Source organism: Metopolophium dirhodum, chromosome 9 (assembly GCF_019925205.1).
Source record: "Metopolophium dirhodum isolate CAU chromosome 9, ASM1992520v1, whole genome shotgun sequence".
Taxonomy (NCBI): Eukaryota; Metazoa; Arthropoda; class Insecta; order Hemiptera; family Aphididae; genus Metopolophium; species Metopolophium dirhodum.
Window position 1 is genome coordinate 3,394,612 of NC_083568.1, and position 21,992 is coordinate 3,416,603.

The 21,992-nt window shown below is 33.5% G+C and overlaps 1 non-coding gene across 1 annotated transcript; it reads left to right on the forward strand.

Moving 5' to 3' along the window:
* The first annotated feature begins 21,528 nt into the window (after nt 1-21,528).
* Nucleotides 21,529-21,601, forward strand: Trnak-cuu (transfer RNA lysine (anticodon CUU)). Its single transcript has one exon. It is a non-coding gene; the product is annotated as a tRNA-Lys (tRNA).
* Nucleotides 21,602-21,992: the final 391 nt, after the last annotated feature.

Consider the following 21,992-nt stretch of genomic DNA (forward strand, 5'->3'; position numbering starts at 1 on the left):
GTTTTATTTTAATTTCACGTGCCGGTGTTATAGAGGTATACCTATATATCTGTATTATAAAAACAACACGAATCGTCTTGGATTTTCGTAACATTAAAACATAAATTTAACAATCAATAATAAATAATATTACATTTTTTTTTTTGTGGTTGCGGTTTCTTACAATGTCCCCTGCAGGCGTACCCAGCACGCACCGAAACTCCGTCTGGGATTTATAATATATACAGGTTGCTGCACGCTGCAGAAGTTCGCCCCACTGTTTATGACTTAATTATTGTTTCGTTAAAATTCAATCCCGACGGAAAAAAGAAACGCGTCCTATACCTACATAATATTATTATTATTATTATTATTATTAATATTATATTCTAAAACCAGTGAAGACCGTCCGTCCGTCGGGTTGCTTTCAGACGTCTCGTTGAAAACGCGGTGGTGCAGGTTTCGGAATGGAAAGACGTTTAATACGATAATATGCATAATGCATGTAGGTACCTACATAATATAATAACGTCTGATCACCACCACCATGAATCGTAAAAATGACAATATTTGTCTCGAAATAAAAGTGCCCTGAGTATAGGTATATAGAGTTTTATATACCAGGTGTGCATATATATTATATATATATATATATATATATACAAGTCACTGAAGCAATTATCTATATATTCTATAATATACAACACACGCTGTTAAGTCACCCTCATTGTGTTGTCACCGTCTTACAAATGCAAAGCACAGTGTTTTTTTTTTATGATTTGGAAGACATAAATACGTTTAAACTTATCAGTTTGAGAACATTAGATTTTTTTTGTTTTTTTGCTTTTAATTATTAAAAATTATATTGGTTAGTGCTATTAAAAAAATTAAAACACTACGACACAAATAAAGTTCTACCCTGTGCGCTGTGGAATTTTGGTAATTCTACTATAAATACAGAGGGAGTAGTGTAAGTTGTCCCGTGCAAAACAGTTTTTGCTATGATGTACATATATTTTGTAAGACGGAGACAACACATGCGAGTGTGACGTTTTCTTAACCTAACCAGTGATTTTTAAAAATCAACAGTTTGCAATGTCCCCTATAGGTGGCTATATACTGCGCGCGAAGAAAAAGAGAAAAGAGTCCTCTATAATACCCACGTGGTATTATTTTCTAAAACCAGAGAAGACCGTCCGTCGGGTCGCTTTGGGACACGGCATCTCGTCGAAAACACGGTGGTGCCGGTTTCGGAACGAATCGAAAATAAGTTTAATACCGATAATAATATGCGCATATATGCACCTAACAATATTATAATAACGTCCGAGCACCACCGCCGTGAATCGTGAACGAGACAATATTTTTCTCGAAATAGAAGTGCACCGAGTGTAATAATGGAGTGTAAGCGCTTCACGCATAATACACAAGTCACTGAAGCTGCAATGATCTATATTGTATTATAATAATATACAACATGTTGATCTAATCAGCGGATGACGATGAGTGTTTGTATATTAATACCGATAATACACACGCGCGTGTGTAGAAAAAGTTAAGGTGGCGTGTTTAAACAAGTATACGAAAATATTTTTAAAAAATCAACCGTTCGCCAGGTGTCTCTTGCGCGCGTTTCAAGACAGTATCCAAAAGACTAAACGATTACGCGGCTCATTTAATGTGTTATTGGTTGTTTCAATGGGCTTCTAATGTCTTTTTATTATAAACCAACTACACATTAGTCGGCGCACACCACTGGTCGGTTTATAACTCAAGCACGTCGTTACTCATTTTTCATGTCGCTCGCGGTCGTCGTCCGTCCGTGCGACGCACACAAATCTGTCGTGCGACCCCCTCGTAAATTTTGGACGAGATACCGTTTTATACGTCTTTTATGGACTTGATAAAAAATATATTATTATTATTGTAATGATGTACCGCGACCTCGTAATAAAAAAAAAAGAGGAGAACAAAACGTGCGGCGCGGTACCTATGTCTATATATATATATATATTATGTCATTATTCATTATAATGGCCGTACGGCAATATAGTCAAAAGATATATTCAAAGTGTTTTACGTCGGTGGCTGCCTGCCGGGTCGTACGACATTTTTTAATATTATGACATTATTATAATTATTATTACTGTTGTCGTACGCGTCTATCTACCAACGAGTCGTACGTTTTTACTGCACACTGCACAGACCACAGACTTCGCGAATAATTTCAATAAATTTATCGTACTTGCAGCGCGCTCTAGCGCACGAACGACTGTGCGAGGACGACGGCTCGTCGCATGACACATAATAATCATAATATTATTATGATCTGCATAATTTTCCGGAACAATAATTATATTAATACAAACGAATTACTATAACGGTACGGTGTGTATGTATAAGGAAATTTCAGATTTCCGTCAAGAAAAAATATTATGTTGTACTCGACGTACCAAACACTATACAAATTACAAACATCATAAATAATCATTTTTATTTAGAGCGGTTAGCTTACTGGGCTAATTTAGGAGTATATTTTAAACCCCCTAAAAAATGCAATAAAAAAGAAAAAAAATGGTCTTAAAGCGCAACAAAAAAAAAAAACAAAAAATTATAATAATATCACGTGAGAATTAAACACTATTTTCAATAAAAACGTTCATCACGCATCAATCCGTCTGTAGAGAGAAATATAATAGATATATTAAATCTATTATGGGCATATTGAAAGACGTTCTATGTACCCATACTCAATGATACAATATTGTTATAGCCGCCAACTAGTGATATGAAATTTCAGGAGTTTAATATTCTTGAAGTTTCTAAGGAGAAGTTTTTAAAATTTAAAAATTGAATTAAATTTTTTAATAGAACTTACTTTTTTTACTCAAGGCATGTAAAATGTAGAAATGTACATAACATTTTGAAGTATATTTCATAACATTAAAAATATATACTGTACACATTTTATTAATTTAAATATAATTAATAAGTAAGATAAGAGGTAATGATAATACTTTGCAATATTTGCATATATGTGCAGGAGTATAGCATTCGAAATTCGATATTTTATCACTAAAAAATTAAAGTAAATTAAAACAAAGAAGAACATTTTTTTCTTAGATATTTTCGGGGGTCTGAAATTGACTACTTGCATAACTACCGCCAACCGGTATAAGTAATAATAATAATAATAACAATAATGATTTGTCGTTTACATATCGATGCTGTTCATTTATTTAAGACGTGTAAGTAGGTATCTAATTATTATCTCGTTTTATCACATTTTTTGTTGGATGTCGGCTTCAGTGCGTACTTACATCCAAATATGTATAATAAATTAATAAGGGAAAAAATGACTTAAAAGTGCATAAAAAAACGCGTTGCAAAAATTAAAAAATGTCTTTTGAGAAGTCTACGTTTTACATAGTTTGATGAAAGACACTTTGATATGAATTCATAGCTTCGACCGTATCGTTTGGATAAATGGTATTATAATAATATCGCGTGAGAATGAAATACTATTTTGAATAAAAAAACGTAAATCACTCATTAATCTTCTTGCTGAGGAATCGGGAGAAAAAAATAGGAAGGTACCTATATATAGATATTAAATCTATTATAGACGTCATATAGGTATTAAAAGACGTTCTATACATCACATATTGTATATTATACTCGATGGTACAATATTGGTATAGCCGCCGGCCGGTATAGTTATAATATAATAATAATAATAATGATATGGTAATGATTTGTCGTGGATATATATCGATGCTATTCATTTATTTAGACGCGTAAGTAGTAGACGTATTATCATATTATTTTTTGTCGGATTGACGGCTTCAATGCGTAGGTACATCCAAATATTTATAATAACACAAAAAGGGAAAAAAATGTCTCACAATAATATATACATATACATGTGTGACTGGCGTGGGGAATTATAATATTATTATTATTATCATTATTACGTGCACAAGACGACGAGAACACAGGGACACGTATTATTGTTGTACCTATACGTTTATATTTTTTATAATGTTTGAACGAACCTTTATTTCGTCGTCGGCGATGGTGGATATTATACTCAAATTATTCACAGGCTTAACTGGGGCCGTATTGGTACATACCGTGGTGATGGTTGGACAGGGTTTCGTGCGGTTGCGTGTGATTGATCTTTTATTATACTCGTCCTTGTGTACCTGCAGCAGTTGTATCCTGCTGCATCTATAACAATAATAATATTAATATAATGTATATTAGGTTGACGGCACGCAGTCGTACTTCATTTATCAGGATATTAAGAAAAAAAAACGATTTCGTTGTGATTTCCAAATAATATCCAACTATTGTATTGCAGCCCTCAATTTTCCACGCATAATTTATTATTTTATTTTTAAAAATGTTCGTGCGTACCTACATATTATTATACAATATTAATTCTTTATTAAGGAATAAATTCCGATTACAATATATATTATTATCATCATTATTACTATATAGGTATTATATTCTATGATAGTATGATATACATATAATAATGATCATAGAGACTATAGTTAAACATGTTAATATGTACATGTTATTCTTAAAACGATATAATATATTAAAATATTGAAAAACATAATATTTAAGTAAAAAGAAATAATGAATTAACGAATAATATAATAATAATAAATAGAATAAATTCCATTTAAACTGATAATAAATGTATACCTATAGTACCTTAGTATTTTTCAAATATCAAGAAAACTTATCTTAACTTAATATAGGTAATATAATATTGTTGGGCATTATAATAATATGTAGTGTAGTGCCCAGAGATTTTTTTTATAGGCAGTTTGTTTTCAAGGATGATGAAATAAAACGTCCGATTGCAATATTATGTGTGAGTGTGTGTGTGAGTGTGTGTGTGTATGTGTGTGTGTGTGTGTGTAGACTAACGATAAACGATTAAGTACTACTTAAAAACGCACTAAGTATTCTATGCTTAAATCGTCTAAATTAATTTTGATATATTTTCATAAAGAGGTTTTTAAACGTGATTTTTAAAAAAATATATATAACATAATTATGTTTTGGTACAGTGTATAATATATGCTCACTATTAGAATAATATTATCATGTCTCTGCGCAGGTCTCTCCGGACGTTTCGATAGTTTTCGTACACGTCGGAAATGCTCTTTGCTTGTGTGCACCGAGAACAAAATATAAGATTTTTTATCTATAGTTTATTTTTAATGAACTCTATTATATTAATAGGTGTACAAATGAAATTTTGAATTTCCCAGATTAATATTATTATTGAAATATTGTTTTAAAACCAATGTTTACGTACATTGTCTTTATTATAAATAAAATAACAATAATATGCCGTTTGATAAATCGTTTTTAATGTGCGTTTTTCGCGTTTGTTTTCCGCTTGTAGTTTTGTTATAGGTACCTATTAAATTACTACTTGTGACTATCTACCTATATTTTTAATCTTAAAATTTTTATTAACAGCTGGATGCAAATAAATTATTACGTATTATGGAAACTTTGGCACGGATTCTATATTTACAACGCGTCAACATAACATTAATATATTGTTTATTGTATAATATTATATTATTTATATACATTGTGATATTATTATTATAATGATATGATGAATGTTTTTATAATGTATACAATACAATAATATATTGGATGTCAAAAATCACTATTGTAGGCACGATTGTGAGTTGAATAAATTTATTACATTTAAAATATTGTCTATACGTATAGGTATTATTCCGTTTTGCTAGACGTGGGGCGGGGATGTTTGATGTGTGTGTTTGTACGATATGATGGAAGAACATAAGCAAAACATCGGTGTATACGGAAAAAAAATAATAATTAAATATTACCCGGCGGCGGCCTGTTGGTTTTTTATCTTATATTATGCTGCGACGAGTAGTACGTTTTTTTATACGATGTCCGAACACGTCATAACGTATACCATGTTAGTGGGCACTAAACGCAGTGTGGTTATAGATCGTTTTGCGTCTGATTATCGAGGGCATTTCTCGAAGTGCGCAACAATATTGTACTTAAGTGCATAGCGTAGACAATCGTTAGGGCCGACAGTTATATTATGCTCTAAAAATCGATTAAATATGACGTGTGCAGTTACATGCCCTTCAAAATAATAAATTCTAATTATTTTTTTAAAATTGAAAAATAAAAATATGTTGTTTGCAGAATTTCAGAATCGTTAGGTTATGAAACAAATGTTGGTTTATGAACTAGCTATTTTTTTGACCATAACCAGTTGAAACACGAAAACGCATACAAACGTCGGCCCCAGTAATCGTATTGCGACAAAAATCCCACGGAATAATATCAGCCGGGTTAGCAGTTCACGTGTCGACCGAACAATGGTACTGTGGGTGGGGTCGAGAGGGTTCTACGACCTGAAGAACCACCCCGAGACCAAGTCGGCCGGACCCCCGCAACCGCGCGGTATATGAACCGCGTATACCTATACTGTACTCGGTCGCATGTCGTATTTTAATAACGTTATTCCCATATAATACAGGCTCGTATACAAGTGACTACACCTTACTATACGCGTGTAATATACGTCTTAATATGTCTCATGATATTAAATAGTAAACGTTACAGAGTCTCTGGCACCTATAACATTATAATATTATTATTATGTATGAATATTGTAATAACGCGTTTCGTGTTGTATTATTTTTCGGTCGGTGTGCGCGGCGGCAGTCGATGTGGAAAAACCGTAAACCATAATATTATTGTCGTCGTCGTCGTCGTCGTATATTATAGTATTATTATAGTACAGTCGTCGGAACAATCGTATGGTGTAGAGCAGGTATACTTATACCGCAGCAGCGTATTACTACAACGGTGTGGTGTACAACTATATAGCTATTATAGCAGTTGTAGTTGTAGGTTGTAGAAGTTTAGCGGTGCGGGCGGGAGCGCACAATCTGGCGAGACCACGTGTTCACGACGGGTCACGCGAGGTGGCGACGGGCGTACACGGTCGGAGGGGGGGGATGGTGAGCGGGCACAAATCACCGTGGAAAGGAGAGAGATGTACAGAGTGGGAAAGGGAAAAATACACACGCACACGTATTATATTATATATACACAGTATATATAAACACACAAGTGGTTTGGTTGTACGGGATCAAGGCCACTTTTACAACCCGGCCACAACTCGATCCTAATTATACACACACACACACCCACTCTATACCCAACTACTATTACTATTACTACTACAGACTACTACTACTATTACTATTACTATTACTATTACTATTACTACTACTACTACTACTATTACTACTACTACTACTATATATACTATATTATGCCTCCTATCTTTCTCCCCCACACCTCGGCCGTCCTGTTGCCCGTTGGGTTTCTTTTTTTCTTCTATATATATATATATATTTAATATGAGTGTGTGTGCGTATAATATGTATTTATTTTTTTTTTTTTGTCTCTAATGACCCTCGTTCGTGTGGACACAAAAGAAACGTACCTAAAGACGACGGGCGAGGCGGTGGTAGGAGAAAAGAGAGAGAAACGCTTACACACACACACACACACACACGTATATGACATATAACTAAAAATATATATTATATATTATTATGGGTACGCACTGCATATATAGTGTCTATATATATATATATATATATATATATATATATATATATATATACGATAACGCGCGCGCCAATTCGGGGTCAACAACAGTCCACTCTTTATAGTATACGCGTTGCTGCAGCGTCGTACCTATATACTATATGATAATAATACAGTATACAATATTATATATGATAATAATAATAATATATTCGAGGTAGGTGTACCTCCGTAATAAAATGAAAATGCGTACGACAATATTATTGTAATTATTATGATGAAAAAAAATGTGTCAAACGTTTTGAATCGGTCGTGTACTGCTGCTGCTGGTGCTGCTGCTGCAGTAGGAGAGAATAACGTACATATACATAATATACATAATGAATAATGATAATTAATAATATCATAATATAATAAAGCATTTTGGTGTTATTATTAGCAGTAGCGTATCTGGAATTTTTTCAAGGGGGGGGGATATACAATTTTCAATAGACATTCAGTATACACATATTATATACATGTTGTATTGTAAACACGATTTGGTCTCCGGGGGGGTATTATGATCCCTATACCCCCCCCCCCCCCACACACACACACACCGTAGATACGCCACAAACTATTAGCGAGACGGGTATAGTTGCGCAGACGAGAAGTGATATTTTCGCTATAAATCGTTTCTAGTCGATTTTTTTCACGGTTTTTCAGTTATACCGCCTCCACGTGTAGGCACTCGTCACGTACCATCACCGTGGTGAGTATTTTCATAATTCCACGCCTGAAAGGATATATTATAAACATAATATATTCGAAACACAATATTTTACCACAAAAATATGTTCGTGATAACCGAAGTTATTATTTTAAAAGGTCGGGGACCTATCGCATTATAACATGTTATCCCTCCGTATCTATTACACGCGTCCGAGTGTGTGCCCATAAAAACCCAATTTTGCTTGTTAAATTATTACGCCCGGGTTTCTCCTGCAAACGTGATATCGAATATCCAAATATATTATAATATGATTGTACCTACAAGTCGTTTAGTCGTTTAATCTATTCACCGTTTACCACGCCACACGACTGTCTATCGCTTCGATTTGTCGGTGCCTATATTTATTATTACATTATGGTCGACGGTAATATTTTTTTAGCAAGAACTAATAATGCAACAGTATTTGACGTGCAATCTCGAAATATACGCTTCCGTCAATCGTACTATGTAATGATATATAGAGAATATAATATCAAATTCGTAACAGATTTTTATCTAGTTATTATTATAATAGCACAATCATGGGCGCCCATATATACATTTCGTAGAGAGGGCAATGGTTGTCAAGGGGGGCAATGGTTTTCAGGGGGGTCAACTTCATATAGAATTTATTTTGTTTTACACAACAATTTCCGGCGGGAGTGAATTGACCCTCCTGCCCCCCCCCCCCCCCCTAAGCGCAGCACAATAATAGCCAAACAACTGCGATACAATAATGACTGATCTACGATTATATAGTAGATATAAACTCTCCCCAGGATCTCTGCACTCCTCGTGCTTCTCGGCGGTGATGCGGTTGTCTGTCCGCGGTGGGCTCGGTCAGTCCTGCAGGACCATGCGCACACGACCAGCGGATTGTTCATCCCTAAGCACGCGTAACTTGCGTCCACGTAAGTGCGTGTTATACAATGACAACTCGAAACGGCCGGACTCGATTGAACACGATTTCGGCGAAACGTCATTGGTGATGTTGACAGATTATAATATTCTATGCTATTGTGGTCTGTCGTCTGTGTACTGCAGCAGGCCTCTTCATTTTCCGGCCAATCGATTTACCGTGTATATAATGACGTATAGTGTATGATACACGTTCGATTGTTTGTGTTACGTTTCTGTTTGGCCGATCCGGAGAAGGGGTCTTTATAATTATTACGTGATGTCCGTCCGCCGAACATGTGTGTCAGTCCTGAGTGACCTGTTCCCGTCCATCTCTATTATAGTGCATACAATTTTTTTTTTTTAATATATTAAATATATCATCGTAACGACAACTCCAGATTCAATTAATTTTTTTCTTTAACGGGCGTCTGTATCATAATAAATAATATCTCGTTTATAGATTAGTACGTCATAATATTAATGTGGTATGTACGGTAAACCATACAATATCAAAATGGGCTGTACGATGGGACATTTAAAACGAAATCAGTTGTACGTTTCAGTGTACATATTATATTATACGCTGCGCACGAAACACGAGTAAATGTCGCTTGAAATCATCACGAAAACCGTTAATGCGCAGTCAAAAAATATATATAATACATCATCACCGACAACTATATAATTGAGGCGCGTGTGTCATGCGTCTCGTACGATGGTAGGAAGCGTTCATATTATCGGCGGTAATACGATTAATTTTACAGCAGGTCTAAAAGAGAAAGCATTAGTCATCGTGTATCCAAATCGAGATAGGACGATTTATACAACGCGCTGCAGTGCAAATCGTTTCGTGCGTTTATTCTGTATACCTAACGTTTTAAACCATAATACATATAATGATATTTTTTATTTTTTACCATTTAACGGGTCAGCGCAATCATATTGTATAGATATTTTAATATCCATAGACGCTGCAGACATTTTTCGTCGGGTTAGGTTGATTTCTCTCGTTTTTTTCGATCCTTAAATAAACTAAAAAAAAATGCATGTATTAAAATTTGAAATCCAATCGAATGATTCGAAAATCTGTATATCTGTGATGAACGTGGTAAATGAAAATTAGACTACTTTTTTTACGTCCAAACATTTAATTTCACTCTCTGCGTGTACTTTTTTGGAAAATAATTGAATTATAATACAATTATGTTATATAGGTATAACATGATGATTTTTTTTCGTAGAACACTTTGATTATTTCGATGAATATTAAAATGTTTGCAAATGTAAAAATATCATTCGAACGAGTATAGGTTTAGTTAAAATTTGTTGCAAGCGCAGTTACAAGTACTTCAAGTTTAGTTTAGAGGAGTATAATAGTAGACTTACATCTTGCTGGTCAGGTATAATTTGATGTTGATAATAATGCAATTTAAACGGTCGATTAACTATTTTTAAATGTGATAATGATATTTTGTTTATCTAATCTTATGTGTAAAACACTTAGCACGTGATTTAGTAGGTAGCCTGCAACTGAGTAAATAGTATGCTCATTGCTCAATGCTGTATCGTATTATGTTCTTTACGTTTCAAGTTTTCAATGCTGGTTATTGAATAGTTTGAACAATTTATATTTTATCATGGTTAATGGGGAGGGGAATCTCTTTTATCCATCACCTTGGTATGCCTCTGCAGGTGTCAGTATAATTTCTCCTTATGCTGGATCTCCCCATGGTAACTTACATCTACTTAATCATATATTCATATTGTATACATACACGGAACTTAGACTTACGCCCTTTTGAATTCGATAAAACACGCGAATAGATGATATATAATAATATACATATTCCGAGGAAATCCTGCAAAGGAAGTGTCGCAGTTCAATTTTCTATTGCACCTATAAGTGTCATAGCGTAATAATAATTAATATTATATTAGCTGCAAAGTCCGCACACTTACGGAGATTGTCAACAATAACATTTAGCCTTAGGTGTACCTACTAATTGTTGTGTGCGTATATTTGTTTTTGTTTTTCCATGCCTTCGGGCGTGTTAGTTAACACATATATTGATGACGACGGTTCTAAGTCGTCGCACGATCAACGTGCGCGCTGGAAAGGATTTATTTCATAATATTATTATAGTATAGTCGGACGACGGTGGCAAGAGCCGAGAAGAATATAGAAAATAATGATAAATTTTAGCAGGGACTCAAACAAAAAACAACTAATTGGTCAGTTGCTGGAGTTACATAATCTTGATCGCGTTTTAGCGTTTATTTCAAGTACCTATATTTAGGTACTGTTTATTTATTGTGCGTGACTACCGACTAAGTTCGGTATTTAGTTTTTGTATTATTGTTGGTTTAGTTAAGGTAAAGAAGTGGTCATAACGGCAAAAGTTAAACAATCATTTTCCTGTCACTATATTGCGTTTCCATAATAAAAATGTGTACATTGGACGACTTGGGATTATTGAGTTTAAAATGTAAGGGTTGCCATGTAGTTATTTACGCAGGGAAACCCATACCATCAGGTGCCTGAGGGGGGGGGGGGGTGGAAGTCCCATTTGCCCCTCCTTGGCTGCGGACATTTTTGGTTAATTTTTGGACAATGTTTTTCCATAGTGATTGGGGCATTTATAATTTAAATCATGGCCCCCGTAGTTTTTATGCATTTCGGGAGGTGGCCTGCTTCCGCGTAACGTCTCCTCCGTGACTCGACCGAGGCAGCAATCGCCGCCGGGCACTATATATATATATCGGGTTCGCAGCTCTCTTCGCCACACGATAATAATAATAACTTTGGACACACCATTATGTACACCTATAACCCGTGCATACAAATGGGTGGCGAGTACCCGACTAAAAACTCACACGTCATAGTAATAATAATATTATAATAATGTCCGTCCGTTTATATACAAAACACACAACGAGCATTATAATAATCATATATTATTTATACATGACGCGTGTAAACATCGCGGGCCGTCTCTCGGGGTATATGCCAGCCATGAGCTATAGTATACGTCTTAAATTATTATAATATTACAGTGTGATCGGTCGACGACTAATATCTAACAACAATATTTATAAGAATCACGATATCGTCGTAAAATCGTATCGTAATATGGTAATTATTCGGACACGCAGAGCACATAATATACGCCTGGTACATATATAGGTACCCATGTATTATAATTTACAACTGCGATCGACTGCTGCCGCCCATATTGTTATATTATTATAATCATTGTAGTATAGCACCATTGTGCATTACCTATATACATATGGGTAGTAACGGCACACGATGAGGCATTATATAATATTATTATACAGTCGGTAGCCGTAAATTATATAAAAACAAATATACGAAGTACAATAATAACATAAATGTTGTTGGGAGACGGTAGTACAGGTAGGTTTTTCTTTTTAAATTTTTTTTTTTCATTTTCCAATCGTATTATTATTATTATCGTTATGCTCTGCGTCCGGAGATCGTGATACGAATCCGATGGCCAGTTAAACTATAAAAAAAACATAATCGTTTTACGACGACGTGTGTGTGTGTGTGTGTGTGTTTTTTTCCGCAATCCCGCCCACTCACTCGTGTTATAAAATATATTATAACCGAGGAGGACGGGTCTTCCAGGACCGGAGAACCGTTTCGAAAACATAAAATCGCCACTATGCGCGTAATAATAATATTGTTGTATAATGATCACATGCGACGCACAATATAATAATATTATTGTTATTTGCATAATATTATACACTATCGTCGACCGCTGGCTTCGGTTTCACGCTTTTCCCCGTACGTATAATCATAATCACACTTCCGACGGACATCGTCTGCAGGTCGTGTGTATAATATATCATAATATAGTGTTGTCTCTAATCAAATTGGTCCGTTTCGACATTTCCCACGGACGAAAATAATAATAATAATAATAATATTCATGTTATCGCTATTATTATGTGTACACATCGAGTTGACCGTAGGTGCCCACAAAAACGATACGCTGCGATATAATATTATATTATAGGCGTGTTTACAACGGCAATCCGATTTTTTTTTTCGGTATCCAAACAACGCGCACACAACGCACGTAATGATAGTGTGATTTATAAAACATTATCACACCATTTATGGACGCTGTGTAAATACAAAAAATAATAATATATTGTACGTATGGGTACGTTTCGATATTATTTCTTTCTCTCTCTCTCTCTCTCGGGGTCTTATAGTAATAATATAATTTGCCGCGTTTTCGATAAAGAATTGTACACAATATATTACTATTATGTACGATGGTCTGAACACGACTGTATTATTTTGAACGATGGCATTTACATTATTTTACACGACCATCAGAGAGGGTACCTGTATAGATCAATATTGTCGCGTCGTGAATTGACGCGTAGAAAAACAAACGTTATTAGATCATTAGTATAATATTATAATATTATTTATACAGAGAACAATATTCGAACACAGTCTTGCGATAAGCGATTGTGAAATAAACAAATATTACACGCTAACTTGTACTGTAATAAATTTAACACATATCTACCGAATATTATTATTAATTATTATTATATAATATTATAGAACATTATCATTAACTAAAATAATAATTATTACACAAATTAAAACTACTATTTGTATACAATGATGTCAATGAATATTATAATTATCAAGATATTTTGAATCATTAATCGTTTTAAGTTTAAACATAATAATAATAATATTATTGTTTTTGTTTATTCGTGATATTAATATTATGGTTTTACGGTTTTATCATATTTATGTCATAACTTATAAATAATTGACAATTTTATTGCAATCGATATTCGGCCCATATTAATTCAAGGTGTGATTCTTTTAATAATTGAAAACGATAATTTTGTCGAAAACCATTAGTTTTTTTGGAAATAAAAAAGAGAAGTAATTTCCATTTTCCAGCACACATTTTTCTAGGCTAGACCATGTCTATATATTTTTTCTCTAAATATTACAATTATGTATTAAATCTTATTACAATATACCGCATGCTGGTCGCATACAAGTTTTAATATCATATAATTCCGATATTTTGCCTATATTTTTTGCCTTTGTGTATTGAGTATATAGCTCTAAACAGGCGCGGATCCAGGGGAGGGGGGCACGGGGCTTTAACACTTTGTATGTCCAAATTTAAAATTATATTTAATAAAAGTAAAATGGTTCATCTTCAATTAAACGTTTATAAAATTTAAGTGAATACGATTACGGCTCGTCGTGAACTAGATAATACCTATTACAACGCTAACTGTGACTTGGATAAGCAATATAATCGGAATAAGGTGCATCACGATGGCATCCGTAGGTTGGGACCGGGACCAACATTTTCGGATGCCAGCGTAACGTTACTCCAGCATCCGCATTTATAATTTTGATCTTAGACACCCGAAACCGGTACCAAAATTATATAACAAATGTTGGTACCGGTTTTGAGTACATTTTCCAACCTGCGGATGCCAGCGTAATGCACCTATATAATCGGAAAATGAAAAAGATACTGCAGCAATTAGGTCGGTGATTATTTAACCTCCAATAATTGTTGTACAGTCGACTCTATCCTATATTAAGAATTTAGTTATCCTTTAGAAAATTTGATACTTTAGGTAATTCGTACTAAAATTTTAAGGAAAACTAGGCGTCAACACACGACAATTCGAAGTTCAACGCTCGGCCATTCGAAGTATATATTCACCAAAATGTATTTCTCATAACCTTACCGTTAATAATTTACCTTACGATTGTGTATAAATATGTAGCTTATTATTTCCTATAACACTATCAAATTATTATTACGAAATTTTTTTTCATAACTCAGTAATTTGAATTATTTTTGTTGCCCTCTTGACATTTCGAACCACTTAGCAATTCGAACTCTTGGTAATTCGAAATTTTACATTAGTCCCACCAACTTCGAATAATAATTATCGAGTGTCGAGTGTATATTACGATCGCAATATTCGTCTATCGCGGCCGCAACTCGGACACAGCGAAATTATAAGGTGGGTGACGACTACTCGCTATTTTATATAATATTAATAATAATAGAGGAACATGGTTTTTTGTATAAGATACCTAGTAAAATTAACATAATATAGTGGCGAATCGTCGATAATCTTCGTTTTTAGAGGAAAATGGCTACGGTCACCACATTTTTGTACCACCCAATGAGACATTATTCGCACAAGATACGTGCAGTGTGACTCTGGGTAGGTACGATACGAGTGTGTGCGGTGACTAACAGGAAGTGCGTATACGGAGGGTTCTGCTCGGCAGGTCCATTCCGAGAACTGTCTTATTGTTATGATTTATATAAATGCGATTTTTTCACTTATCATCCATTATTCCTTTATATACGCGCATAGGCGTGCTCACATGGGGTGCCGGGTGTGCCCAGGCATCCCCGGACCTTTCACTTAAGGCACTATAATTGTTAAATAAATACCTTTGCAATGGATTGGTTAGTTTTCGATATTTTTTCGTTTGTGGTCGGTTCTGTATGATAGGTACAGTATTCTGGTATGTGAATAATACGAATCCCGGGAAAAAAACCTGGAAAGAAGATCAATTTTTAAAAATTAAAAATATATTCTATATATTTTTATTTTATTGTTTTCTACATAACTTTGTTTACCAACCTATCCATATACACTTATTTTTATGTAGATAGAGTCTATAATTCATTTTCACTGTAGGTAAGAATTCTTAAAATCCTATAATGACTTTCAAAACAACCCCGGAACTAATAAGAGTCTGCGCACACTATAATATGTATTATACGCGATTACGCTATATTTTATAAACCTATTTAATATAATATTATTATATTAATTTCTATATTACATCAAGTAGAAATATTATATTATGATAATTTAGGCATTTGTTGTAAATTATACTATTTTTTCGGCTGAACGATTCTGTTGCAGTATCCCCACGGGAATTTGATTGATTTTTAATGTGCAGTTCACCAATTAAATAAATCACCGGATATTTACAAATGTGTATGTACTAGGTAAATCGCCGATTAAAAAATACTACTGCAGGGGCTGTAAATAAGGTTCGACGGGTATCCGCCAGTGATTGGCTCTAAGACATACTGTACACAATACACATACAATGAGGTGACAAAATGGGTAGGTACCTGTAATATGTTTTTTTTTGTGAAAGTATAATATACGCATTTATAAATTGTATAAAATTCAATTGTATATCGATACAAACCATTAAATACGTATTATATATATATAATAACCATTAAATACACATTACATCGATATAATAAGTCATTAAATACATATTAAATCGATAACAGATCGGACGCGATACATATTGGTGATGGCTGCGACGCTGAATATTATGATTATTTCGGGTCAAGATTAAATCAGCAGAGCGAACGTGTCAATCAAGCATAGTATCGGGTATATAGGTGGGTCTGTACCCATTATATTATATACACCCACATGGTTTTACTATGTTTAGATAATATAATATAATATAACCATATAACACAATTATATATTGGCGATGGAGTACAATTAAAATAGTACGCGAATAAAATTTGCACCAAACTATAATATTTCACGTATGATAATATATTAATATTTAAATCTATGTAGAAAAAAAAATCGATCTCCACGAGTATTGTTCGAATCGTCAATAGCGTGAACAATGGTACTTACCTATATCTATTGGTTGTTCCTATAGACTACAATAATATAAATTACCTATATAATACACATAGGGGATTGCGGAGGAGGAGGTGCACACACTGCACTTGATACAATTATCCATATTATTAAATTATTATGCACCTGTGACGGAAAAAAAAGTGCAACGAAAAAAAAAAAAAAATGACAATATTATTTTACTATTATTCCGACATTCAATAATATAATTATTAGTTATTGCAACAATAACATAACAATACCCGCGTACACTGCAGCAGCACAATAGGTAAATATTATAATATAATATTATTATTACATCGACGAGATCGACGAGGAAGTCCTTGAGGGGGGCTCTATTGATTTTACTATGTCGCGTCGTATGGCTGCAGCAGTGAGTTGGCCTACATGTCGAGTGGCCAACGGTCGGTGCAGCGTAATAAACATAAACTGATAAGGTGCACCAGCCGTTATCAAAAGTGCAGTGCGGCGCAGCGGGCATTATGCAATTTCCTGCACTCGCGTTTGTCCTTGATTTCGTTGTTTTTTTTTATTATTTTTATTATTATTATTTAATACTCGCTGGCTATGACGTCGATTGTTTCCACGTGTATATAACAAAGGCATAAGTATAACGAGTTTTTCTTTCTTCTCTCCAGCGCGCGTATATATATATATAATAATAATACAATAATATATAATAAGCACGTCAACTTATTACCTACTGCAGGTCACGTTGTTGGACCACAACTCTTTGTACATTTTAATGAGACCGTTAAAACGGGGACACTTGGCGAGCATCGTAAAAATTGACTAGTTCGACAAATTTTTTTTTTTTTCAATATATTATAAATTATAATATACCCTGCAATAACGCGTTATTTATAATTTGGAATTTATATAGGTAACTGTTGTATTATTGTATAATATTATTTTACCGTTTATATTATATTTACCTACACTAAGTTCAAATACCCATCTGTACCTATCGCATAAATTATACAAACACACTAAAACGCATTAATGATATAAATTGCGCGTACCACCTCTAAAAGAAAATCTTAAATTCTATAAAAATCTATAAACATTTTAAAGATGCGTATTGCCCTGCAGGCACCACAACCTAAACTTTTTTCTTGGAAATTTGTACCATGCTTTTGTAACCACCAATTTGGAATTCGTAACCTAAGCCACTCATCGCAAACATCGTTTTCTCCAAAAGGATGTTGGTGTAACGGTACGCCGTACGCCAACACCAGCACAGAATAATCTACTTTAATTTTATAATAATATATCGGTCAATCATTATCATTATACGTTTGTGCGTATATGTTATAGTACTCGCTAACCTCCGGAAGCACTTTTCCAATTGGAACCGAAATTCGCAAACATTTTTGTCGAGGCGCGTTTAAAGCTTCGTTCTCCAACGTATCTAACCCGTTTTAAATAATGCGAAACACGCTGAAATTTTCTTTTGGATCACGAAAATCGAATATTTTTACTGAAATAAAAGATTCTTTTATATAATTTATGTAGGTACGTTTGTAGTGTATATATAATATTATATATTCTCAAGAAATACTCGACAGATTTTTACGAAAATTTCAGAGATTGCTCAGTTCTTAGAAATACCGGGAACATTTAGATAGAATAGTTTGAACCAGAATCAACAATATAGGCACCGCCGAGCGCTACATAATCCAATCCGCTACGGTCGAATTAGTTCACAAAGCATATAGATATAAGGTATACATACACCACCGCCGATTTGTCAGCTTGGTACACCAAAACCGGAAAATTATTATATATATTATAATGCCGTATTTTACATTTGTTTATTTTTTGTCCGGGCGAATACAATATATGAACATAAAATAGTATAAGTATACTTGTTTGAAATTCTTTATTTAACGACGATAAATCTATACGCGCAGGGTGTCATTCATTCTATCGTTGAATAGGGAAATTTCTTAGGTAATAAATGTCAATGGTTTGCGAGGGATCGGCAACGCGTTGTATTTTATAATATACAATGCATTATCATTATATAAGACGGATTACGATGGTCACTTCCTACTCGGAACTAAAGTAGCTGCAGAATTGGTCATCATCAGTGGCGCCGAACACGTACTTCAGGTAGGTAGGTAGTTCAATTGAACTTGAGCTCAATTTCGGGTGTGCATGATGGGTGTTGGGTGGGTATACTATACACTAGTAGACTATACCTATAGTTTTATTAAACACAGGAATGCCAATAAATAATTTATTTAATCAAATTAGATGAGCTCGTTTCACAGTCATTTGTAGGTGTGGGTGGGTCAATCAAACCATTTGAACTGCCAGTTTTAATTTCATTCATTGTCACTGGTCAATATTATCGTATTATAGGTATTGCACCAACCTAACCTATGTTCAATGTTGGTAACTTGGTAAAATGGCACGTAATTTACAAAAAAACAATCATATGTAGAACGCTAGTTATATATACCTATCAGTGGCGTATTTATGGGTGAGAGGGGAGGGGCAACTGGGTTATTCCTTCCCCCCAAGACACTTTTTATCATTTTGTTTAATGCATGTTATTTTCTTATTATATAATGTTTTCAACAATATAATCGTGTGAATATATTCAGCACGATTTAAGATATAGCTTATCAACTTATTAACGTCATTAGGACACTTGTATGCGTAGGTACTACGATTTTTTTAGATTTTACGTTTTATTTTATAGATTTTATCATATGATTTTGCACCAGGCATAAATTGTTGTTAAACTTAGATTAAAAACTCATACCTAATATTCAACTAAAATATTGAACATAATATAATTTATGAGTATAAAAAAATTAAATTACTAAATATAATAAGACGTATACTTTGTATGCTGAATAATACCTACCTAGGTACCTAATTTATAAATGCTATTATAGACTTTTACATTTTAATGATTTTAAATGTAGGTATTTAATATTTTGCCCCTCCGCTTAAAAATTGTTCACAGCTACGCTACTGATACCTTATCTATAAGTAATTCATTACATATTATACAACACGAGTGTATTGAATCAATTTTATAGTATACATGAAGGTATATAGGTGATTTCCTTAGGTATGTTGAACATGTTTTTTTAGGTACTTTCTTACTGCTTTACTTATAAGTTAGTTTTGTAATAAAAAAGTAAACATGTAGTTATAATTTGAAAAATAATGTAAAAAGTTTATATACAAAATGGGGATAATGTCAAATGGCTCGAGGTACCAACAATTTTAGCTATAATAGCCAGTAGCCTGTTAGATGTAATCTTTAGGTTTATGTTTAAATAACGTATACCTACAACCTACATCGTTAGTGTACCTACGATGATCATGAGGTTGTAAGTAGCAGCTATAGTCAAGTTATGGACAAATAATTATATAGAAAAATATGGTTTATAAAACAAACTAATAGCGTTAAAATAGTTGTAAATAATATGTAAATAAAGTTTTCAATTCCCATCGCGAATTTCAAAATCGTCGTGACGGCACTTCTTTAAAATGCGAATTTTGGAAAATCGTTTCTTAGTGCAACTATACATGGTGGTACGAAGGTATTGTCAAAATGTCAAGTCCTGTCATAGCTTAGGATTTACGTTGACTAATCAAACAGGACACGTTCGATTATTTATTTATTTATTTGTTGATGAAATAACGACATAAGGAACAATATTACATCAAGTCATCAAAATTAACCATTAACACCTCCCCGCAATGAGCAATAGAAAATGCTCTGTACTTTATATAAAAATGTCAATAAAAAAATTATTGGTTCGGTAAAAAAGCTTAAAAATTTAATACAAGGGATTCCACATACATTTTAATTTTACTTAGCTGTTTAAAAATATTAACGATAAATAGGCACAATTATTGTTTATACGCATTTAAAGTTCAAATTTTGACAAAACCACAATTCATTTGTGCCTAGTTTAAAATGTATAAAATATTAATTTTGTATAGCTAAGGCTTGGGCATTTAGTACAAGATCTTTGATACGAGTACTTCATACATTTACCAAAAAATTACTGATTATTTTAGGAAAATTGGTATGCATTATGCATATAATATTATGTTTTTGCAAAAATGAATTCATTCCGGTAAGACGTATATAAATTTATGTCTTGCTTAGTTGCTTACAAGTTGACATTAAATGACACTTGATGTATATTTAAAAAAAAAAGTAATAATAAAATGGTAATTTGGCGGGGGGCTTTGGTCCCCCCTCCGTACGCCACTGCCTACCTACATAATACATTTAATATTTTCAAAAAAATATGATAGATTCTTTTAGATCTAGATTCTAGATGTCTACATGCATGTCTTCAACCTTTTGATAGTTAATTTCAATGAAACTTTTTTCGTTTCCTGAGAAGTTGTAATTTTCTTTTGTCCTTAAATAATTTTATAATAATAGTTAATGGTTGTCTTTTATTTTATTATACTAATTATCAATGATTTATATAAACCTGTTTTCACTCATTTTCTTACCGGCCCGGCTAGCTCAGTCGGTAGAGCACGAGACTCTTAATCTCGGGGTCGTGGGTTCGAGCCCCACGTTGGGCGAATAAATTTTTGCATTTTTTTTTGCATTTTTGATTTAATTATTTAAACGTTTTATCTACCTGCAAACATAATATTATTTTATAATCTCATCATCCTCCGTTCATTAAACGTTCAGAAGCACACAGAGTATATTTTAATTTATTTAATTCACTGGACCCATCGCAAATATTATGTTGAACACGACACGCCTTGTACGCCGCTGTTATAAATGTATAATAATATATAGGTGCACGCGAATAAGTTACAGGTGTCCGTAAAACGTTCGGTACGATAAAATCAAGAAGATAAACTCTGAAACAACGAGACGCGCGAGAGTAATATTTATTTCGCAAGACATCACAGAGTGATGTAAGTACCAAATTAAACACATTTGCACGGTTTTCAGTTAAAC